Source organism: Myotis yumanensis, unplaced genomic scaffold, assembly GCF_028538775.1.
Source record: "Myotis yumanensis isolate MYYU_CA2020_CCGP unplaced genomic scaffold, mMyoYum1.0.hap1 SCAF_20, whole genome shotgun sequence".
NCBI lineage: Eukaryota > Metazoa > Chordata > Mammalia > Chiroptera > Vespertilionidae > Myotis > Myotis yumanensis.
Window position 1 is genome coordinate 16,905,158 of NW_027223771.1, and position 25,457 is coordinate 16,930,614.

Genomic DNA, 25,457 nt, shown 5'->3' on the forward strand with positions numbered 1-25,457 from the left:
AAAAGATTAAACTCTGAGGAACAGAAGCTGGAAGAGGGAACCTGAGGGGAAGAGCAGGTTATGGAGGGCTGCTTCAATTGTGGGTGCAGGTGAGCTCAACCGGACAGGTTACAGTGTGATATACACGTGTCATTGCTGAAGGGCAAACACTAAATGCTACAAGACTCCAGAGAAAGGCACAGTTGGGCAGATGAGAATGACTTCACAGAGGCCAGTGTCCATAGACAGGGGATATTCTTTAGGGAACAAATAATAAATATAACCTGTAAACTCCCTATTGGTGCCCCTGCATGAAAATCAACTTGAAGAGCATACTATGACCAGGGCATTAAGCTCAAATATAACTTAAAGAAATAGAGAGGAGGAGGGAGGGAGAGAGAGAGAGAGAGAGAGAGAGAGAGGAGAGAAATTACCCAGCCAGCATGACTTAGTGGTTGAGAGTCAACATACGAACCAGGAAGTCATAGTTTGATTCCTGGTCAGGACCTATGCGCAGGTTTCGAGATCAGTCCCCTATGTGGGGTTTGCAGGAGGGAGCTGATCAATGATCCTTTCACATCATTGATGTTTCTGTCTTTCTCCCTTTCCCTTCCTCTTTGAAATCAATAGAAATATATTTTTGAAAAGAGAAATTAGAAATCTGCAGACATAAAAATAATTTTACATAATAGTGTGCAAAGTGTCCACTCCATGGGGAGTTGCCCGGGAGTTCAACCAGGGCGGGGGCTGGCTGGGGGAATGGAGGGTGTATCCAGCTGCCAGCAGGAAGCTGCTAGGGACCCTACCAGTGCACGAATTTGGTGCACTGGGCCTCTAGTTTATGTATAAACTACTCAGGTTGAATGCTTTCAACACACAATTGGAATTAATTACGTCAATTTATCTAAAATTTTGAATTTATTTGGTGTCTTCAATATAACCTGTAGCTTAGTAGAGCATTTACAACAAGCAATACCATTCATGTTGCTGAAGTTATTAAGCACTTACATGAGCTCTGATGGGACTTGCACATACTCTGCAGAGACCTGATCTTTGATTAATAAATGACTCAAGAGCAGCCCAGGGACCGTCCCCCGGGACTGGTGACACACTCTGGGTCCCACGAGGACGATCCTGTTGCCACAGAACTGGAGCTTCATGGACACGCATCCGGAGAGCTCATCCCTCTGGCACAGGTTTCAGGGGACGCCAAGCTCCCAGGCACTATGATGAGGCCCCTGCAACGAGTCCTATCTGGTGTCCTTCATGCCAGGAGAGAAGGTTAATGGGCAAAGTGGACCAATGACCTCCTGTGCTCACGTCCAGTGGACGCATGACATGCTGCAGGTGGTCAGTGTCTATGGCGTTTCTTACAACCTGGTGACATTCTGCCTGAGCCCAAACCCTTTGCCTGAGGAGGATCCCGGTCCGTCACAGGAAGACATGGGCCCAGGAAAGCCCTGGGACAGCGCCCTGAGCTGGGGCCACACAGGGCAGAGGCAGGCGCGGGGATCCATCACCCTCCGCGGGGAGGGCGGGCCTGGCCTGTGAGGAGGAGTCTTTCTGAGAAACCAAACCCTGACTTCAGAAGGCACCTCCCTAAGCAGCTGGTTCATGCAGACCGGAGAGTCCTCAGCCCGTGCCCCGCGGCCCCCACTTCCCATCTTTGCTGCAGAAGCTGATGGACTCCCTGCAGGGAGCACATCTCCAGCGAGGCTGCCCTCCTAGGACGCCTGCAGGACCTCCTCGCTGCAGGGCAACCGCCTCAGGGCTCCACCTGCCTCCCCCAGGCCCTCGTCCCCCTCAAGGCTTCAGGGCCCTGCACTGCCAGCAGCCACTCAGGCCAAACAGTCCTGCAACCCTGGACTCTGCTGTCTACTGGACAAACTTTGCTGACTCCCCGCAGAGGCAGGACTTCCCGGTGATGCCTGGAGGCAGGGCACTGCGAGGGGCGACGCGTCGCCCCCTGGTGGCGGGAGGCTGCAGTGTGTCCACTGTCAGAACTCTGTGCTCTGAGTAGGTGAGTGCAGAGATGAGCTCTCACTTCACAGAGGAAAGCCCTGCAGGTCCTGGTACAGAGGCCTCCTGCCCGCAGGCAAATGTGCCCTTGGTCCTGGGCGTGCATTTACCAGTATTTACAGGAATTTTCTACTCAGTTTGCTGTTCTGAGACTGGTGTTTCCACTCCACCTCGGGCCTCAGTGTCTCTGTGTGCCGTGTGATACCTGTCCTGAGGTGTGTTCTGCAGTGTCCCCACATCCATGCGGATGGGACATAGTGACCGTGGCCTTATTTGGGAATAGGGCTTTTGCAGCTGTAATCAAGTTCAGAGGAGGCGTTGGGTCTGGGATGGCTGGGCCCTCACTGCAGTGACAGGTGTCCTTGTAAGAGGGAAATTAGACTCACTGGCAGAGAGAATGTCATGTGACTTGGACACAGAGATGGGTGGGGCGGATAGGTCTCCAATCCAAGGAACCAAGGATTGCTGGCACCACCAGCAACTGGGAGATTTTCCCTTGCAGCCCCAGAAGGACCAACCATATCCTCACCCTGGTTTCTGGGGGTGAGTGTTTCAGAGGCAGTGTGGAGAGCTCTGGTCCCTGCCCACCTGCCCAGATCACCGTCTCCTAATCCTGCAGAGAAGCCACAGTGGAGGAAGGGACTCCCAGCTGCAGCCTCCAGGCTGGGGGTGAGGAGCAGGAGGAGGGGTTGCCTGGGGCACTGGCTCCTCACTGCCTCCCTGAGCACCTCACATCCTGTGCCTTGACAGGTGGACCAGGGCTGATATCTGCCCAGAGGGCCTGAATAACAGTGTGCAGGGCTGTACCAGGGAGGCTCAAGAGCAGGCATGACAAAGTTCGTCTTCCATCTGTCCCACCTCCTCCAGTGTTGCATATATTCAGCACCCTCACTACCCTCACCCAAGTCTCTACAGGGTCTCCCTCCAGGGTGTAAGAGGACATGCCTGTCTCTCATTCAATCATTTCCTAGTGATAATTGGGAAGAGGGAGTCAGTCACCCTTTTTGTCACCACATTTAACAGGAACTACATGAAGTAAATCCATTTATTCCCACAGAGTGCTTAGAAGGAGTCTGACCCACAGTAGCTGCTCCGTGAATGAAAGTCAGCGCCCTCCCCAGGCATCAGGGCAGTTGGTGGACAAAAATTTCGGTTTCTCTGGACCTGGTGAAAGGGCTGGTTGCAAATATAAAACATTCCATGAATGACACAGGGGCCGATGGGTGTGCAACAGGGCCAGTGTTAGGGCCAGGGTGCTATACAAATACATTATAAGAAATTGAGGAACATAGGCTGCCATTCAGAAAAGGACGACCTGATTGAGTGAGGTTCTCATAGACACCTTCAGCTTGTTTCACTTGCCAGCATAAAAGAAAACATCATTCAACATTCACGTTGGAACCACCCTCATCTGTTAGTTGAAGGCAAGCATAGGTTAGCTATAAATACACCTGTTTGGCAAAATCAATGAGAGCTTTCTTAGGGAATCAATGAGCTGTTTGCATACATGTATATATACGTGTGTGTGTGTGTGTGTGTGTGTGTGTATGCATACAGATAAACATATTCTCTCCCCTTCCTCTGGTTGGTTGATAAACACTTGGCTGTATGCTTCCCAAGGTTTTTCCAACCTTTTCTAATTTTCTCACTTTGCTGTTGTCCCCAGTGGGTGTGCCCCTTGTCCCATAGGTGATCCCATCCTCTCTGCAGGCAGACCTCAGCCCAGAGCTGTCACTTGGATATTTCCCACCCCCCAGATCACAGAGCTCTCATGCCAGGGTAGAGGTGCATCTATGGGGCTCAATAGGGTATGGTTTAGGATGCACCCTCAGAAATGGGACCACATGGTACTCCCCAGGGGACCCGCCATGTGGGTGTGGCTGGATAATTGAATAAAACATCAGAGTAGGAAGCAGCTGAGGGAGTGCTGGATACCACATGGGAAAGAGAGAGGGGGATAACCAACATGGTCTGTGTGGAGAGCAGCTATTGTGTTTGGACAGGTTCAAGCTTCAGACTAATTAGAGGACACGATCCTCTCATGGGAAAGCCACATGCAATTCCGGGCAAAATTATAGCCAAAGGCTATAGTTGTAAGCTTGACCTTATGGTCCGAACCTGTGGTCCATGTCGCTAAGTGAGGTAGGCAGTGGGTGGTGCTTGATAGAGTTCAGGTGCATGTAATTGAGTAGATCAGAAACCTGGGAGAACACTGTAAACATCTTGACCATGCCTTTACTTTGCATCATGGAATCTGGCTATAAAAATAGGCTTGGCTTGCAGGCCATGGCACTGTCTCTCTAATCTGAGGGTAGCGTCCCACCTAGCCCCAGCTTTATTCTCTTGTCTTTCTTCTTTAATCCTTCACCATTGCCGCCCCCCACCCTGTCAGGTTCACCCATGGCCATGCTGGCACAGCACAGGTCTGGATGGGGGACAGATGTGATGAGAGGATGAACATAGAGGCTTTGGTGGGGGGAGGATGGTGAACCATGTACTGAGAATTTTGAGTTGGAGGTGTCTTTGGGGCATAAAAGCTGGAAACAGATCTGGAGGTTCCCAGGAGAGGCTGGGGCTTGAGGTGTTTGGAGCCTTCTGGGAAGATTGCATCAAAGTGGAGGATGTGTATGAGCTTGTCTTGGGCTGGAGGGTGGTAGAGCATTGGGTGCATTCTGAGGTGACCCATGGAGATGCTAGACCACGAAGGGATGGGAGTAGCTAGTGTGGAGGCTGAGAGAGGAAAGTTTCAAAAGGGAAGGTCACCCAGGGTGAATGCCGAGAGGTTCAGGCAGACCAGCTGACAAGTCCCTGGCAAGACCCAGGAAATGGGGTGTGTATGGAACTTGGGATGAGAACCATCATCTAAGATGGAGTGGGAAGATTCCACACACATTCTTAGGTTCAGGGGACCTATCAAATGGGGGATATGGAGAGAGGTGGGGTCCAGCCTGCACCACAGGCTTTTGGATTCTGTGATTGACTGCTGGTTTGCTTGAATAATTAGGAAGCCCAGAGGAGCCAGGGAGAGTAGAGGAAGCCTGTAGCCTGGACAGAGGATCTAAGGCAGCCGACCTCAGGCTTGAAGTTTAGGAGGGGAGCATTAGACCTAGCAGAACAGGTGGTCAATCCTGCAGAGGAGGCATGGAGGGAGCTACCTCCAAGGTGGAAGCAGTCAATGAGTGTTTGTGGAAGGAATGAGCGAGTGACAGAGTGATTGGCAAGTGTGAGCCCTGAAAAACCTGTCCCAGAGGAGAGAGAATCATGGAACAGAGTCTGAGAGCTCCAAGGGGTGACTGGCCAGTGTCAGATCCTGCAGGGGAGGAGGCCTCCAGGTGGTGCTGCTCAGTTTGGCTCAAAGCATTGGGGAGGGCAGCTTGGCTGAGTGGGAGGCTCCCACAACTGCAGGACCTCAGAAAAGAATGGGGAAGGAGGTGACAGGAGGCAACTTACAGGAGAGGTTTGGTGAGGAAGGAAGGAGACATGCAGGTGACAGCTGGACAGAACACCATTAGATTAGGTCAGGAGGGGATCTCTACCTGCCTTCCTCCCTGCCTCCTCCTGACACTTCCTGGTTGAGTAGGCTTGGAAAAATCCAACGGATCACTTTAAGCTTACCTCCTGTTTTGATATAAATCCCATATAAAAATGGGATTCAACCAATAGGAACGTAAAATAAACGCTGTTGCATGGTAAACAGGAAACTTTGCTTTCCCACGCTCTCACCTCCTGGCAAAAGGAGCTGGTGGATTCCAGGGGCCGGGGAGCCTGGGGGGCTGAGCAGGGAGCCCAGAGACCCAACCCCCCAACAGCACTGCCAGTGATGAGCAGTGAGGAAAAGTAGAACTCATTTTCACAACATCTCATTTTACTACAAACCCATCCTTGTATGTTCCAAGAATCAATGGCTATTTGATACAGAACTCAAAGTGCTCTGAGTACTGACTATGTTAACATTTCTTTCCCAGTACCTTAGCTCAAATGGAAAAAAAAATCTTTATAGAACCCAAATAACCAGGTTTAGTACAACCCACAATGAGCACCTTTAGTAAGCAAGAGGAAACAAAATGTGTCAGGAACCGGCCAAATGCACACAGCAGCAGGTGAGACTCCTGATGCAAAGAAATGAATCCTGATAGAACACAAACATGGAGTGTCCCCCAAGACAGGTACACAAAGTCAGACTCCCAATAAACATGAATGATTCCCGATGGAACATAAACATAGATAAGAATGAATGATGCCTTATGGAGTGTAAACATCGGGTGGTCCAAAAAATGTGAACACAGGGAAAAGAAATAAATCAGCTCCCGAAGGAAAAGAATGACTGCCTTTTGAACATAAATATAGGGCATCCACCCTTTTCCAAAATAGAAACACAGGTGAGACTCCGGTGGAAGAGAATGACTGCCAATGGAACAGAAAGTAGAGTTCCAAACAAATGTGCACACATTTTGACAGCTGATAACTCACAGAATTTTCATACATTTTCAAGTTTAACTGATTGGAAAAAATGGGTGAAGCCACACTAAGCTGTGAACGAAAAAAAATTCTCCACTAGGCTCTTTATGGGGATACATAAAAGATAAAGTTGAGGAATCCAGGGCAGCTATGGAAAGAGATATGTACAAACACCAAACCGAAGGAACGAATCTTATTGTTTGCGCCTCCATCGCTTGCCTTAGTTCTGCTCCAGGCGCTGCTGCTGAGGAAGTAATGGAATCGCAAACACCAAGAATCACTGCATTCTGTTTGTTCACATCTTCTGTCAACAGCAGCCCCGATGCCGGGACTGTGGACCTTTCTATGCCAGACACCTCATCCTTTATGTGTCCCCAAAAGGAAGTCCAGAGGATACATCTTCTTTGTTCAAAGTTCAGTCTGGCTTCACCCATTATGTCAAATCTGTTAACCCTGAAATGGAGTGAAAATTGAGTTATCAGCTGTTAAAGTGTGTTTATATTTGGGGGGACACCCTGTAGTATATATATTTGGGGGACACCTAAAAGCACATATATTTCACAAGTGTGAACACAAGTATGTAATATATTACATTTGGTTCCTATCCTTGGAAGTCACTCAGAAATAATAAATCCAAGTGTCATCCTCAATGGGGACAATGGGGCACTGCAGCCACTTTCCAAATCACTTTCCTGCTTCTTGCACATGTTCCCCTCTGCACACTGTGGACACTTGCTGGGAGGGGGCGGGCAAGGCTTTTCACTGCCCCATCACCCAGGCTGGGCAGACCCAGTGTTTATAGAAAAGTGGCCCCAGGAGCCAGCTGGAGAAAAGCAAAGCCTGAGGCCACCTGCCTTGAAGACTGCCCTGGCCTGAAGGACGTGGGGCCTAGGCCTGGCTTGGCAAAGCTCTGGGTTAACAGTGAGCCTGACTCCAGGTCTTTGTGGTTTGGCTGGTCTGGGCTTCTCCTGGGACCACAGGGCTTCTGGGAGAGGGAGTCGAATTTCTGGATCACGAGGGACCAGCCCTGAGAGAATGTGTGTCTTTGCTCACCTGTGCATGCACACGCACATGCATATGCACACACATGCTTTAATGGAGGTGAAGTAGCTAACCCTTGTTCTAAGGGGCATGCTCACATGGTGTCTGTCTCTGGAAAGTCAGTTTGTCATTGCCTTGTGGGCATCCCCAGGCCAAAGTGGATTTGTTGAAAAGATGCCAGTGACTGGAGGTAGAGTCAGGAGTTTCACAAATGGGGTGTGACCCTTAGGGCTGGAACAGCGTTGTCACTAACAGAACAAATGGAAGCAGCACGGGAACCCTTTCCTCCTTCTACAGCCACTCCAGATACCGCAGGCAGACAGGAGAGGAGGCCGTTGTCTTCAGCAGGTGCGTTTGTAGTTTGAAGGCTCTGGATCTGCTTTGGGGTCAGGAGGTGGGGGCCACCATGAGTCCTCTGGCCTTTCAGTACGGGTCATTGGTGGTCTTTATGATTTTTCTTTTTTATGGTTTAGTCATTTTGTGGGGTTTTGGGGTTTTTTTGGTGGGTTTTTCATAAATGAGGGAGGTTATTTGGTGGAGGAACTGGTAAAAGGAAGGGAATCTCCAGTATCTGGAAAAGGGAGAACCTATTTTGAAGGGGGTGGGATGTTCAAGGACGATGAGGACTGAAAGCGTTTCAGCACAGCCGGGCGGGCCACTGGACACTTGCCTTTGTTCTTCCCTTTGTTCTTTTTGCGCCAAGTGGCTAAATGGTTATCCCCAGATCACCAGGAGAAGAAGAAAAGAAGAAAACAACACAAAACAGCAAATAAATGAATTGAAGAACAACAAGTGACTCTACATTGGCTAAATGTACTTGGGAAATCAGATCCTGTCCAGCCCAGGAGACATGGAAACAATCCCCAGGGCACAGCCAGAATCAGGACTTGGTGAATGATTGAGGCTCTGACTCCATCTAATTAATTCAGTGGCAACCTTGTGCCAATGCTTTACTTAGCAAGTGAGGAGAAGTCCCCCTCCCCAAGCTAAGTAGGACAGGTAAGAGAAAACAAAAACTGCGCTATCCTGCCACCTACTGGACAGCTAAAGAAAGACCTCAAATTATCCACCTGCTGAATTGTGGAAAGGAAAATGTTCCTAAATAAGAAAAGTGCTCACCACTTCAAATGTGCCAGCAGAGGAACAACCCATCAAGCAGCATGGACCACCAAGGTAACAATTACACAGGAAGACAATGACTCTTCTCCAGAAAGGAACTCAAAATAATGGGTGATTGTGATATAAAGGAGAGAGAAATCAAAACAGCCTTCATGAAGACACTCAACGAGATACAAGAAGTCAGTTCAATGAGCTCAGGAATACAATTAATGAACAAAAGGAGGACCTTACCAAAGAGATGAAAACTATAAAATGAACCAATCGAATTATGGAACTAAGAACTCAATGAATGAGATAATGAATGGATATATTAATAACTGATACACAACAAAAGCTAGTTGCTATATCAAGATGTCCTGACATTGCCATGTTAGTCATCAGTCATTCAAGGGCTGGCAAGATATAGACATAAGTGAACTTCACTTAAAAATGCAAATATATAAAATAAAAATTCAAATATTTCCTTCATTGCAGTATTTAGAAAATTGACAACTGCTCAGCAAGACATTTTACAAAAACTGAAATAAAAATGCTGTAAGGAAAGTAGCAATTAATGTTCTCTATGCAAGAAGATGGCAAAAATTTTCACTTAAAGACAAATATTAATCAGTTTAGTATTTTAAGTTTATTTGGTTCATTAAAAAGATTCTCAGAGTAGGAACCACCAAGTTTTCTATTGCCTGTAAAACTATAATCAGGATTTCCACCACAAGGTGTCTCCAGGACTGGCCTCATATGAGTAGTACTCAGTCATCTGCTTTGTTGTTCCTGCAAGAAGGAGCACTTCAGTGCTGACCTCTGCTGGCTGCTTCTGAGCCCTGTAGGATTGTAAACAACAGATACTTAGTATTTTATTTTTCCCTCAATGACTTGCATTTTTTTAAGTAGCCACAATGATAAATGGAATTTCCCATTAAATTGCATTTTAACAATGAAAATGTATCAGAGCAGAGTTACTCTCTTCAAGTATAGGTTCTAAACTGTTCTGAAAAGTACTTATGTTTCTAGGGAGTGGGGAGAGGGGGTCCCAGCTAAGGAATCCAAAGTCAGGAGGCTGTCAGTGATGCAGATGGCTTATCAAGTAATATTTTCTGCCTCTGGAAGGGTGGTACTTACAAGATCCTTGAAGATGCCCTTGGACATATTTAGTAGCCACGTTAGAGATTTAAAAAATTATCCCTTAAAAACACTGCAAAGCATTTGCCTTCACCACGCTTGTACAATACACTCATTACCTTGGAGATGTTAATCATTTGACACTGAGGTATAATTTAGAGCAACAACCTCTAAGGGAGAACAAGATAGCCTGGCTGGTGATCAAATGACTGAAAACAGCTCCAGAGGCCATTGCTTATACCACTGTTACCAAGGCATAGGAGGTGGGATCTGCCCTTTCTGTCTTCCCCACACCCTCCTCCTGCAGATCACATTAGTTTTAGCCACTTTGTCAATGATACTGCCCCTCACCCCTATGATAATCTTTCCCTATTTAACATGTATGTCTTTATATAGAGTAGAAAACTATAAAGGACAGTTTGTCTAAAGGCGCCCTCTAGTAATAATAACAAAGGTCACAATCAAGAAAGTAAATTTACCAAGTACCTGATTGTGTTGGAGTAACTTAACCCATTGTGTTTAAGTTGTTATCTTAAATGTTTCTATTTAGGGGGATTCTGACAAGTGATTTTATAATAGTACTAGAGGCCCTTTGCAGGGAATTCATGCACTTGGAGTGGGGTGTACCTCAGCTGGACCTGTGCCCTCTTGTAGTCTGGAAGCCCTCCGGGGATGTCCAATAGATGACCTAAGGCAGTGATGCGGAACCTATGACACGTGTGTCAGAGGTGACACAGGAACTCCTATTTTTTTTGGTAAATTTTACTTTGTTAAATGGCATTTAAATATATAAACTATATATGAAAAATATAAATCTTTGTTTTAATATGGTTGCAAATATCAAAAAATTTCTATACGGACATGGCACCAGAGTTAGGGTTTTTCAAAATGCTGACATGCTGAGCTCAAAAGGTTCACAATCACTGCCCTAAGCTGTCAGTTGGACATCCTCAGCACTGCTGTGGAGGTGGGAGAGGCTCCTGCCACTGCTGCTGCACTCGCCAGCTATGGGCGGAGCTTCTGGCTGAGCAGTGTTCCCCCTGTGGGTGCATAATGACCACTAGGGGTCAGCTTCTGCATTGAGCATCAGCCCCTTACTGGTCAGTATGCATCATAGCGACCAGTCGTTCCACCATTTGGTCCATTTGTATATTAGCCTTTTATTATATAGGATTGCTAAATTTTAGAGCTTCAAGACATTCAGCTTAAAGACTGGTAGATCAGGTTAACTATATGAAAATATTAAGGGAAAAAAACTAAAGGCACATAGAACCAAAAAAGGAGGAGAGATGCAACTGTCCTGGAAGAACATTTGAATGGTAAGTTCATTTGCCAAAGTTATACTATTTAGTTAGCTTTCATGCCCCCCTAATCTCATGAACCTGGCACAATAGTAATTATGTTTTAAGTTTAGAGGCTAATTGCTGAGTTAAATTTATTTTCTCTGCTTGTGCATTTGACTTACAAAGTTCGTTTCCTTTCCAAACATTTTCTGTGTTCCAATACTTCTTGGTAGAGTCACAAGTGGTTTTCTGTTTCTCTTTCTGCTATCATCTTGAGAAGCTTGCAAAAGTGGTGTTCTGAGTTCCAAATGACTTATATTTGAAGTGTTATGCGTAGATGTTAACGGCTCTGAGATTTCTTGAGATGCTCTTCGTGTCTAAAGAAAATAAAAATGATACATTTTTAAAGTAAGTATAACATGAACAGTTAGAATTGTCTTCTTTAGTTTTGAGTCAATGACTCAGAGATCAGTTTGAAGTGTGAAAAAAGCTGACATTTAAAATGTTTATCATCAATGTCCACTGAATTAAATCTGAGTTCTAAGGTTAATCATTCTTCTATTAGTAGTCATGTGATTTGATAATTCAAGGAATAATAGAATCAGTTTGAAAATTTTAAAGTAGGAGGATATAACTTAATTCAAGAGTATGGAACAATTTTTAAATTATATTCCCCCTTTTCTTTTCTTTTTTTCAAAGACATATTTTACTGATTTTTCAGAGAGAGGAAGTGAAGGGGATAGAGGTTAGAAACATCAATGAGAGAGAAACATCAATCAGCTGCCTCCTGCACCCCCCCCCCCACTGGGGATGTGCCAGCAACCAAGGTACATACCCTTGACCAGAATCTAACCTGGGACCCTTCAGTCCACAGGTCGACACTCTATCCACTCAGCCAAACTGGTTAGGTCAATTTATGTGGTTTTTTTTTTATTGATTTTAGGAAACAGCATAGGAGAGGGATAGAGAGAAACATCGATGATTATACGAGAATATTTTCCTATACTCCTGCTATTTAGTTGACCGAGTATATATATATATATATATATATATATATATATATATATATATATACAATTGCATACTTAGACAACCTCATTTTACATACAGTATATTTTTCCGGAGTGGAAAATCTTAATGGATCAGAGAATTGATACAGAGAGAAAACAAAGAGTAACAGCAAGTGAAATTCTACCTCTTTTTGAAGTTGAACTTTCTCTTTTTCCCAAGACAGCTTCTTTACTTTTAACATTTCTATATCATTCTTAAGACTTTGCATATCTTGCTTTAGTTTTTCAATTACAGATACTCCAGATGTTCTGTCATTGTGCAGTGCAGAGGAACTCACATCTTTTAATCTAGAGTCCATGCTTGTACAATAATTAGCATTGAAATTATCTGCACATAATGGATTCTGGAACAAGCCTTCATTTGGCTTTGTTTCCTTATAAATATTTATAACAGCAGGCATACCATGGCTTTTCATTTCAATGATGATTTTTGTTCCATTGCAGCAGGGATGCTGCAATTCAGGATGGCTTTTTGGATCATGAGACTGAGGTGTAGGTCCGATGCCTAAGTTCCAATCTGTGGTATTTGGGTTCATATTTTTTGTCATCTGCATAGGAAACTCTTGGTCTTCTTTCACTCCAGATGTAACTACTAGGGTCCTTACTTTTTCATTTACTGTATCATTATAAAAACTTTTCTCATTTTTGTTTAAAACTTGTTCAGCATTAGGTTTGTAATCATTTTCAGAGTGTAATTCCTTGTCTCTTAAAGAAAGCTCAGAAGAAGAGTCCCACGGAGAGTCTTCTGGAGACCCGGGGTGTCCATGAGATGGAGAAACAATTTTGAGAGTGGTTTCTTCTCGTTTAGGAAATGTTTGTAATGCTGCAGAGATAGTCTTTCCAAATGCACCTTTTCCCTCACAATCAAGCATTTTACTTGTCAAATTCGAAGGCATTTGTCTTAAGCTTGCTCCTTCTTTAGAGTTATCATGTAGTAGCTCTTCCTTAGGACAATCAGTGGTTTTGAATTTTACAGAAAATTCACGTGACTTCTGCTTTGACTCATCTTTGGAAAGTTGTAAATTCTTCCTGTCTCTAATGTGCCTTGCTTGATGCGCATATTCCTCATCCTTTTGCACAAAAGAGAGTCCTGAATATGAATATGTATCCACTTTGTCACATGCCTTGTTTATTTGTGATTCTTGAGACATTTTTTCCAGATGCAACGGTGGGCGATGAACATGCTTTCTTTGATTTTTAGATGCCTTGGCTGTTGGGGTATGTGTTTCTGAAATAAATTTATCCTCAAATGATCAATTGTGAACAAAGATAAATTAGAATAGACTTTAGAATTAACTGTTAGATTTCTTAATCTATGTTTACCTATTCCCGAAATCAATAATTGTAACTGAGAAGAAAAAGAAAGGAAAATCTTGACTTGGTCTAAATTAATATAAAAACATGCGCCCTCAAACCTAATTGTCACACTATTGGAATCAAAGAATTCATTAGGTGCTAAATATATCAGAAATAAATTAGTAGCTGAATTTTAACATTACAATGCCTTCCTCACTTAAAATATTTCACCTCACCCTATCCTAAATAGTGAGTCCCTCTAGTGCATTTCAGAATTTTTCAGTGTGATCCAAGATGGGAGTAAAGGAGGTGAAAGTTAAACTCACTTTCTCCATGGATCAGATCGGAATTACAACTCAATTATGTAACTACAAACTTGAATAACCAACTGAAGACTAGTTGATTATCAGTATTATAACCAAGGATCTATAGAAGAAGCCTCCAGCACAGGGAGGGCACCCAGAGGCCATCCCCTCAGCGCTCTCTACCAGCGCCACACAAAGCAGTCTCCTCACATGACTCCCAGGACAGAGATTCAATTGGGCTGGCCCCACATTCACTTGTGATGGATGAGAATGCAGAGGCATGTCTCAGTGCAGTGGTCCCCCTGACGAGCTTGTTGTCTCAACCCCATGCTGGGCTTCCAGCCCTGAGAACCAGAGCCTGGAAGAGGAGCCCACAGGACATCTGGCTGTAAAAATCAGCAGGGATTCTGCCCTCCAGGAAGAGGTGGGATTCTGCTAGAAACCCAGGAGCCCTCACAAATGGCCCAGCTGATAATATCCTTCCCACCACCTACCCTGGGCTATGAGGAAAGGGTGGCTCAGAGTGGCCTAAGAGTCATGTGAGGAGACTGCTTTGTGTGGCGCTGGGAGAGAGCGCTGAGGGGGTGGCCTCTGGGTGCCCTCCCTGTGCTGAGTCCCTCTCCCACAATGCTCACAGATCCATCACCCCTGATGTCAAGCCCTCCCTTCCTTATGGTCTCAGCCAGGGGAATGTTCTAGACCATCGTCCTGAATCCTTGTCCCCTACCCTGTGGAGCTACATGCTGCAAAGGAGTACGGGCCCATGGTGTTTCATAGAGATCTCCTAAAGAGGTCTGGGTGGATTCAGGTGGTGTCAGAGACTGAGTAGTGTGACTTTGGGTTGGGGGGTCTTTATTCCCTTGCTGATCTAACTAAAGCCACCATTGCAGTGCTGAGCCCTCCCTTCATACAGTCAAATCCTGGTCTTTGGGCCTTGATGAATTTTGATAGCCTTCCCCTATAGTCTTCCTGATACCACCCCAATCACAGCAGTCCACGGGTATCTGGTGGCTGATAAGTGGCATTTGTGTACCCTGGGACTTGTGCTGAGTGCCCTGACACCCAAAAATGAAACAGAGTTTGAATCTGTATCAACATGGAAAACACCACTTGCACCTACCTGATGAGTCACTTACCTCATGCAACTCACATACCAATGGGCACTCTTTCAGTGAATGACCCCAACAGAAAGCTTGTAGGCAGAGATGGATCTCCAAGTGACTTGGGCTTTTTGCTGGTGGGTGCTGGTGGAAGGAGGCATTGCTGTGCAGCTGGCCCCTCCCAGGTGCACCCAGGCCCAACAGAGGTAGTCACAAATACTCGATCTGTTTATAGCTCCACACAGGTACCCCAAGGGAAATCACAGGCAGAGAATGACATTGAATTGCAGAAGAATCCTTTCCAAGAGGCCCCAGAACCAACAAACCTGAGAGTTAGGTGGGGGGACTTGAGAGCATGACCCAATTAGATCCACAAGCAGAACACCCAAATGAAGATCGGGGCATACAGCAAACTGAGCTGGCATGAATTGCTCAACATAGGGTCACCTTTGCACAGCAGCTTGTGTACCGTGTATAGTCAGCCAGCTTGAAGATCAACCCATTCCACAAGCAGGCCAACAGCTATCAAGGGTTTAAAAAGGGGGGTTCACAGAACACACACAAGTGACATTCCAAGAGCACCTAACAGAGGTGATCAGAAAGATTGTGCCAATGAGATTCAAAGACACCTAGTACATAAGGCCATTATTCCAAGACTAGGATGCAAAGCACATCTAACTAATATACAGAAACAAATAGAGAGAGTCAGACAAAATGTGTAGTCAAACATTCCCCAAATGAAAGAACAGAGAAAGTTTCAAAAAAAATAACAAAATGAAATGGACAGAAAATACGCATCAGATACAGAGTTCAATAACATGGTTACAAAGATACTCAAGGAATGTAATAATAACTTCAACACAGAGATAGCAATTATTAAAAATGACAAAGAATCCACATAAATAACCACTCAGAAATGAGGAGTACAATATCTGAAATGAAGAATACAGCAGAAGGAATCAACTGCAGATTAGATGAAGCAAAGAATAGGATATTTGACTTAGAAGACAAGGCAGCAGGAAGCACCCAATTACAGCAGCAAAAAATTAAAGAAAAATTGTTTTTCTTTAAAAAATTAGCTAGTTTCAATGACATCAGGGACAACACAAACCATAGGAACATCCACATTGTAGAGAAAGAGGAGAGAATGTGCAAAAAATTGAGAACCTAGTTGAAGAAATGACTTGAAACTTCCCTGACCTGTGAAAAACAAGGACCACAAGTACAGCACACAAAGAGAGTCCCATGCAAGATGAATTCAAGGAGGCCCACTCTAAGACACTTCATAATGAAAATGGCAATGCTTAATGACAAAGAGAGGACCTTAAGATTGCCCTCGTAATTTAGGTACAAATACCTGTGAAATACTCACCAAGAAACACAAAAGTGGCCAGCACTGCAAGCAATTATACATGATGGGACTGAAACCAATACCATGTTATATTACCATATTACTTGCTTTAAAAACATAATTTTAGGCCAAAGCCAAAAATTCCATCAGGGCTATTCCTGCTGTGTAGAAAATTTCCATGCAGCAGGCCTAAGATTGCTATCCTTAGAAAGTCCTGCTTAAATGCCTACCCTTCAGTTGGTGTCTGAAAACCTGAATCTGGGTAGGCTTTCCACATTTCCCTAAATGATAAGTGTGACTCCCTGTGCCTAAATACTTTGCACAAGTCATGAGGTTCTTACTGAACACTTGCTTTCCTTCTGGGAATCTAGAATTTGGGTACATTCTATGGGGAAGATGTCTATGTGACTAGCGTTCCATAAAAACCTTGACACTGAATCTAACCAGACAGGTAGATGACCTATTTCATGTGTGTTGTCAGAATTTGACACTGGAATAACTAAGCACATCCTGGTACCTCCACAGGGTGAGGACTCTGCGAAGCTTGTACCAGATGTCTGCCGCACTTTGTCGCATGCACCTTTCCTCTTTTGCTGATTTTACTGTACACCTTTCACTGTAATAAAACTCACGTGTGAGCACACCTATATGCTGAGTCCTGTAAAATTTTCTAGTGAATAAGCAAACCTAGGGGTGTGTTTAGAAACATCTAACAAAATTGCATTATGTGAAAATGTTATTTGGATTGATGTGTTATACATGATTACAATAGAGAAGTTGATTTCACTGAATACCTGTCCTTGACTTTGCTTCCATCTTTCCTTGTTTTCGAGTTTTCTGTAGATCTATAACAACCTGAATAAACAGATGAAAGGGATAAATGAATCAATGGTGTCAGAAAATTATGTGAAACGAGCAACATTCCTATTTAGTCAGAATAAGAAATACAGAATCCCAATGCTTGACAGTATGTTCTATAGCAAAGTTCCTATAAAGGAAAGGAAGATATCTCACTGACAAATTTCTCCAACTGAACAGGGTTTAATTCCTTATCATAATCAACTAACTAGGAAAACTGAAAAAAATAATTATCATCTACACTAATAAAAGAGAAACATGGTACTTAGGGTACGACTGCTACCCTTCCCATTGGATAATCTGCATATCCTTATGCAAATTAACTGTCAGCCAAGATGGCGGCTGGCAGTCATGCACTGATGGGAGCAGGGAGACTTCCTTGCTCCAGTGACTGTGGACTCCAATGTTCCCTGCCTGCCGCTGCCAGCCTCTCAGCTGCAACTCTAAGCAACTATGTACTATGTTGCAAATAATAAGCTAAACAAAACCCCAGAAACGGGCTTTCATTCAGCCAGGCTTCAGCCAGCTTGACCACAACATTGTATCGATGTTTTCAGCAGCGAGGCCTCAGAGCTAAAGTTGGCCCAGAATTAAAACAAAAGAAAAAGAAAAAAAGGAGCGGTTAGGAGCTTCAGTCACCCGCTTCCGGAAAACAGCCCTCAGCCCCTCACCCAGACTGGCCAGGCACCCCAGTGGGGACCCCCACCCTGATCCAGGACACCCTTCAGGGCAAACCAGCCAGCCCCTACCCGTTCACCAGGCCTCTATTCTATATAGTAAAAGGGTAATATGCCTCCCGGCACCAGGATCAGCAGAGCAGCGAGGCTCCCGGCACAGGGATCTGCATGACAGGGGGCAGCGCCCAAACCCCCTGATCAGCCCTGCTCTGTGCCTGATAGGGGGGAGCTCCCCAATCTCCTGATCGCCCTGTGGCTGTGTGTGTGACAGGGGGCGGGGCCACAACCTCCCTATCTGCCCTGCTCTGTTTGTGAAAGGGGAAGGTGTCCCAACGCCCTGATCATCCCTGCTCTGTGCCTGATAGAGGGGAGCTCCCCAATCCCCTGATTTCCCCGCAGCTCTGTGTGTGACAGGGTAGAGCCATAACCTCACCATCGGCCCTGCCCTGAGTGTGACAGTGGCGGTGGCCCAACCACGTGATCGGCCCTGCTCTGTGGGTGATAGAGGGTGGCGCCCCAAGCCCCCTCCACGGGCCTTGCTCTGTGTGTGACAGGGTAGAGCCATAACCTCCCCATTGGCCCTGCCGATGGAGAGGTTATGGCTCTACCCTATCACACACAGAGCCGCAGGGCAATCAGGGGATTGGGGAGCTCCCCTCTATCAGGCACAGAGCAGGGCTGATCAGGGCGTTGGGACACCTTCCCCTTTCACAGGGTGCAGCGCCCCAACCCTCTGATCCGCCCTGCTCTGTGTGTGACAGGGGGTGGTGCCCCAACTCTCCTATCGGCCCTACTCTGTGGATGACAGGCGGGAGCTCCCCAACCCTCTGATCGACCCTGCTCTGTGTGACAGGGTACGGAGCCCCAATCCCCCCCATGGGCCCTGCTCTGTGAGTGACAGGGGGCATCACCCCAACCCCCTGATCAGTGGCGGCGCAACCTCTCCATTGACCCTGCCTTGAGTGTGACAGGAGGTGGTGCCCCAACCCCCCAATAGGCCCTACCCTGAGCGTGACTGAGGGTGGCATCGCAACCTCTCGATTCGCCCTGCTCTGTGCATGATGGGGCGGCCCCCCAACTCCTCAATCGGCCCTGCTTTGAGCCTGACCATGGGCTGCACTTAGGGATTGGGCCTGCCCTCTGCCACCCAGGAGCAGGCCTAAGCCAGCAGGTCATTATATCCCAAGAGGTCCCAGACTGCAAGAGGGCACAGGCCGGGCTGGGGGACCCCCCTCCCTCCGCCCAGTGCACAAATTTTTGTGCACCAGGCCTCTAGTCTATTTATATAAAAGCCCAGCGACCATTATGCCAGAATGACCAGAAAGACTGGTGGCTATGACATGCACTGCAACAGCCAAACAGCCTCAACTGACCTTGTTCGGCGCCCCCTCCTGGCTGGCTCAGCCCCCAGTCGGCCCCCAACACCCTGGTTAGGGGTTCATCCGACCGCCCACCACTTGCAGCTCCTCCCCCTGGCCGACCCCCAACCCGAATGACCCCAAACACTCCTAAATCTCTCCCTGGCTCCCTGGTGCATGTACAGTTAGTGCAAGCACACGAAAATAATTATCAGTCCCTCTGACCCCAACCAGAGTCTCCAGAGGGCTTGCTAATATTGCAGCCAAGGTGTGGAATTCTCCCTCCATGGCCTGAAGCCCCAGGAGACCTTCCAAGTTAGCCAAAAAGGCGACAGAAGCATTAATGGATGGCGGTCCTTTGCGGAGAAATGTAGAGAGGCTGCGGGGATTTTGTGAAATTGCAGTGACTTGCCGATTAGGTGAGCTTTCAATCTCTCTTTAAATGGGGTAGAAAAGAGGATCTGCAGGCTGCCAGGAGCAACAGTGAAGCACAGGCACATTCAAAAAGAGAAAAGCCTTTTAACAAACAAGCATGAAGATCATATTGTGAAACTAAGAGTAGAGTCCCAGAAAGAACGCAAAAATCATTAAAGGGCCATCATCCATCTTGATGTATGTTTGCAAACAACACATAAACAACTTCATCTCATGGCACGTGAAATGCAAAACAGTTCTGTTGTGGGTTTTCTTTTGGCCATCCTTTATAATTAGATCCAGCCTGAGGAAAGCTATAGCTTCCAACATTTGATCTCCTGGCTGGCCACACCCCCAATCGTCCCCCATCGGGGCAGGCAGACCTCTAGTATTTAATAAAACAGTGTTCTAATGATTGCAGAGTTCTTTTTCTTTATTACTAATCTTTTTAAAAAGTTCCTATTAAACACTATCGTGGCTCACCTATTAAAGGCAGTTTTTGACAGGACAACTAAAAAGTGAAAGAAATGTTATCCAAAATATAGGGATATCCAAGGATACTCATTAAACTCAACCTGTATGGGAAAATACTGGTCTTTCTTCATGAACTGTTGCTCTTTCCTTCCGATCGGTTAAAGACCTAGTCTTCATGTCCATTCCAAATGCCAATTCAGGCCCTAACTGGTTTAGCTCAGTGAATAGAGCCCTTGCCCACAGACTGAACTGTCCCAGGTGTGATTGCGTTCAAGGGAAAGTACCTTGGTTGTAGGCTCCCTGTCCCTGGTTGGAGAGCATGCAGGAGGCAACCGATTGACATGTCCCTCTCACATCAATGTTTCTCTGTCTCTCCCTCTCCCTTCCACTCTCTCTAAAAATCAATGGAAAAATACCTTCATGTGAGGATTAACAACACAACTGAAAAAAATGCAAGTGCACGACCTAGAAACCTATGAATCACTTTAGAGTTCTCTCTCCTCAGTAAGTCTTTAAAAGCAATCATCACAAGATCTACCGTCTCTGCTGTATTTTGCTACTGTCAAGTGCCCTAGTCAAATATGGGCTTCTAGATGATGGCATTCACAGCGGGGAAAATACTACCAACTATTATTGTTCTTTCTTAAATTAGTAATATTTTTTAAGCAAAACAAATGAGAAAGACATAAAGGTAGAAAAACACCAACATTTTAAAGGGAATGAACTGAGCTTCCGGACTCATTTCAGCATGGATGCTTGAAATCTTCATAGTAGACTTATGCTAGTCCAGAGGCAAAATATTCTTTGGTCTCCCATCTCTTTATGTGTTTTCCTTCCATCTATCCTCTACAGGAGGGGTCAGCAATGTACGGTCCACAGGCCAAATACAAACTGCCATCTGGTTTTGCAAATAGTCTCACTGGAACACAGTCATGCATATTCACTGACAGATTCTCTAGGACTGCTCTCACACTACAATGGCACACTTGAGTAGATATGACAGACCACATGGACTAAAATCAGGCCCTTTAAAAGAAAAATCTTGCTGATCCCTGCATCCCACCACAAACAGAGGAACCTAATCATATGTAATCCTGTTAGTCTTCTGCCAAAAACTCCAGTGAATCCCTGTAGTAAGTATTGCTGGCTCCCTACCTTAGTCTTCCTTATTGCTGGAGAACCATAACTGTATTTGGACATTTACTGTTCTGATACACAAAGAAGGTGTTATCTCCCCAGCTCCAAAGAGAGTTATGATTATACTAAGCTCATTAAAGAAACTGGTTTACCTCTAAAGGATTTAAGAATGAGCATGGGATGTAACCCAAGTGCATCAAAAGTTAGGGGAAGTCAACTCCAAGTCTCTCAGTGTTTTCCCTATTTAAAAGAAACCCACAGGCCAGGCCAGTAATGCTAAGTGAATGAAGAGCTGTCCCATGCACTGAGAGGTTCCTGGTTCAATTTCTGGTCAGGCCACATGCTCCAGTTGCAGGCTCAACCCCAGCAGTGGCGTGCAGTAGGCAGCCTATGGATGTGATGGTTCTCTCTCATTGATGTTACTCTCACTTTCCCTTCCTCTCTCTCTAAAAATAATTAAAAACATGTTTAAAAAAATTCAAGGAAACAAATAGCTCAACCTCACTAATCAGGGAAATGCAAATTAAAGCCACAGAGAAGTACCACCTCACTCCTCTCAGAACAGCTGTTCTCAAAATATAAAGAGCAAGTGTTTTTGAGGACATGGAGAAGAGACAAAGCCTCACACACTGTTCATGTGAATATAAATCGGTACAGTAATTGTGGAAAACAGCATGGAGATTCCTAAAGAAATTAGAAACAGAACTGCCATTCCTCATCTGGGTATTTACCCAACAGATATATATAAACACGCATTTTGGGGGGAAAATATCTGTGCACTCCTATGTTCACTGCAACATTATTCACAATAGCCAGGATATGGAAGCAACCAGGATTCTTCCCATAGATAAATGAATAAAGATGATGTGTTATGTATATGTGTTTTGTATATGTGATATATATATATATATATATATATATATATATATATATGGAGAGAGAGAGAGAGAGAGAGAGAGAGAGAGAGAGAGAGAGACTGATGTATTACTCAGGCATATGAAAGAATAAATAACTATATTCGTAAGCACTTAATGTGATATGGCACCTAATAAGCACTGAATAAAGAATAGAAAATAATATAGATGGCGTGATATTAACAAGCTCTTGGAGGCAGGGACGGTATTTGAATTCTGCAACATCACAGTAACAAGTACCTAAAAGACGCCTGAGAGTTAAATGGCGTATCATTAAGCTGAAAAATGAGTAACTGAATTTTGATATTTTCTGTGAAAATTTTGTTTTAAAAAAATAAGAGAGAAATAAACCTGGGGAAGCTCTCCCGTATTACACATATCTTCAAGGTCAAAACACTATTTCATTTTTGTGTTTCCTATCACTTGCAAAACCAACCTACACAAGTCCTCTGATAAAGTCGACTAAGTCCAAGGTGTCTTCACAGAATCCAGATGAGATTGGGCGCGTTCAGGGTGGTATGGCCGTAGACTCTTCACACAATTCAGATTGCACAATGAACTAGGTAACATATCTGGCATTTTTGTTACTGAGAAACATTTTTGTACGTTTACTGTAATTTGTTGAGTCCCTCGTTGGGCTTTGCGAATATTTATTATGATTATTTTTTCACCAATGCCAATAGAGCATCTTGTTCTACAACAGTGGTTCTCAACCTGTGGGTTGCAACCCCTTTCGGGGTAGAACGACCCTTTCACAGCGGTCGCTTAAGACCATCCGAAAACACATATATAATTACATATTGTTTTTGCGATTAATCACTGTGCTTTAATTATGTTCAATTTATAACAATAAAATTGGGGGTCACCGGAACATGAGGAACTGTATTAAAGGGTCACGGCATCAGGAAGGTTGAGAACCACTGTTCTAAAGAAATCCCAGTGTCCTGATAATTATCAAATTAATGAAGTGAACATATCTCCTTCTGTTTTGACTTCTGAGGATTAAAGTTGATATAATGAGATCTTCTTGGCATAATGTGAACAATACGCTATGCTTCCCAACAGGTATTGTTTTTCTGACTTCCGCTCTATGGGTAGACATCTTTAAAACACTATCTCATTGAGATTCTTGCACTCTGGCTAATGGGTATAGTTCTTATTCTTTGCCATTTGTTTGTGATATTAGGAAAGTATTGTTGAGTTCCGAGTTTTAGTTTCTTTTTTTGTGAGACAAATCTCTATGTAATAACAAGTACTTGCAAAATATAACCCATTTCAATGAAAACTAAACAAAAGATCCATTTTAGAACAGGTCCAATTTGGAATAATATGAACATAGAGGAAACATACACCATCCAAACATAATTTTTTTTACATAAAGATATTTTATGGGATTTTAGGGATAAGGACTAACTAAATGAATTTCTTTTCAAATGATATTGCCCCAGATTTTAATGTTGTTATTAATACTGAATACTATGCTATGAAGAAAGATTAGAAAAACTATACATGCAACTTTCACATTGTTTGGTATTATTTCCCTGCTCTCTCATTATCAAACTTTCTCACTCTTACTTCATCTATGGCAGGAACTCCAAGAGGAATTCACTATCAGAGGTTTTACCAGGGAGTGCTATATTCAGATTTTTGAGGCCTCCTTTCTTCTTTATATTTAGAAGTTAGCTGTTGCTTGCTGTGCACAAAACTGGTGATAAATAACATTACTCTCTTAATATTAATATAAAAATATTTTCAAAATATAGTAAATTCTTAGGATATTTCAGATAATATCAGAGCTAATATTGCAATGTTAATGATACCATACACTTTAAATTTGTAAGTTCCACAACTGTTTTATGAAGTACAAAACAAAAAATTGTAACCGTCATGATTTGAGAGCAGTATAATTCAGTGAATTTTAGAGTTAGCTTGATATTATTATAAGTTTCTAGAACTCAGACACCCTAGTTCTATAACCAATAGCTATTTGTTATCAAACAAGTCCTTATTTTTGGCTCAGTTCTCCTCTACAAAATAAGAAACTTACTTCCTTATTTTATAAGTTTGCTAGGAGAATTAAAAGAGATGATACAGCAAAAAGATATACTCAGAAAATTTAAACCAAAGTAAAAATCTAGTCCTGACATTTATTTCTTGAAATTATTTGGATTCTCAAATAAATACCAATGTGGAATTTTCATAGTTTCTCATATTCAAATGTTGCAGTTTTCTGAAAATGTTATGAATTTTGGTTATTACCTGTACTTACATTGCCGTTTGTATTTCAGTGTAACTCAGCTATTATGTAAGTAACAACTAAATTAATGTACGAATAGATTTCCCCATGAAGTGAGATAACACCATGCTCCCTTCTTTATGCAGCAAATCATACAAACCAAAGAAAACTAATAGAAGCCAGGACCTGGGCTGGACTACTACTATTCCTTCTCTAACTACTCAGATTCTGAACCAGCAGATCTTTATGAGAGCGATGCTTAATCTCCCTGTCTATCCCCAATTGGCTTGGGAAATGCAATCCTACTATTCACCCATGGATATTTATCGGTCATGGATGGGCCCTTAGCAATTTTAAGGACCAATAACCTACTTTTGATTCAGAGCTTTCTGTTGACTGTCTTCCATGTGAGGAATAATCTAAAATACTCTGAAACCTAAGGTAAATTTAAGTCACTTGGGAAACTTTCATTGTTATGGCAAAGAGATCACTTGAGGGGCCAACCTCAATTACGGAACTTCAGGCAAGTTGGTGCCTACTGCTCTGGGAGAGTGATGTGGGACCTTCCACTACCTAATAAAGGTGCTCAACAGAATAAATGTCACCTTGGGGTGCAGATCCTGTAACAAAGGAGAAAGGATCATCTGGCCCTTTCCTGCAACATTATTTGAATATCCCTGGCAGCTCAAATGTTTCCAACTAACACTTTCTAGCAGGAAAAAACAACAACAAACTCAAATGGTAACTAGTCTGAAAAGATCTGAGCTAAAAAGTAAGCTCCAAAATAAAAAATAAAAAAGAGACATATGTAATTTTTTTGTAATACTTTAAGCAATAAAACATAATAAAGAAAGTGAAAGTAAGCTCCACGAAAGCTTTCCAGTTGTGTGTGTATTGGGGGAGGGGCGCTGTGGATGGGTAGAGCTAGGAGGCCCAGCTGCCAGAATAGGGTGCTGGTAATTGGAATAGTGGATAAGCATATAGAGCATAGGTATATAAGCTAAAAAAAGAGGCAGAAACACAAGTCCTAGTGTGAATCAACATGAAGACTCAGGAATCTCCAGTCCCAGTGCCCAGCACACATGGGGGAGCCATTTGGCTTTTTCCCCTTATCTCTGCTCCCGCCCCTGAGCCCTCCCAGAACCACTGGGTGTCTTAGGGGTCTGAGTCTCCCTTGAATGCCTTCACAGTGTGGGAACACGCATCCAAGGGATGTGACCATTTCTCTCGGTGGCAGTTTTCCAAGGTTGAC

The 25,457-nt window shown here is 44.2% G+C and overlaps 2 protein-coding genes across 2 annotated transcripts in view; both read right to left on the reverse strand.

Moving 5' to 3' along the window:
• Positions 1 to 25,457, reverse strand: part of LOC138998300 (zinc finger protein 551-like) — a 294,368-nt gene that overhangs the window by 60,852 nt on the left and 208,059 nt on the right. The gene's annotated exons all lie outside the window — the stretch shown is intronic.
• LOC138998613 (protein Daple-like) overlaps positions 1 to 25,457 on the reverse strand; it is a 53,293-nt gene that overhangs the window by 27,305 nt on the left and 531 nt on the right. The window lies entirely within an intron of this gene.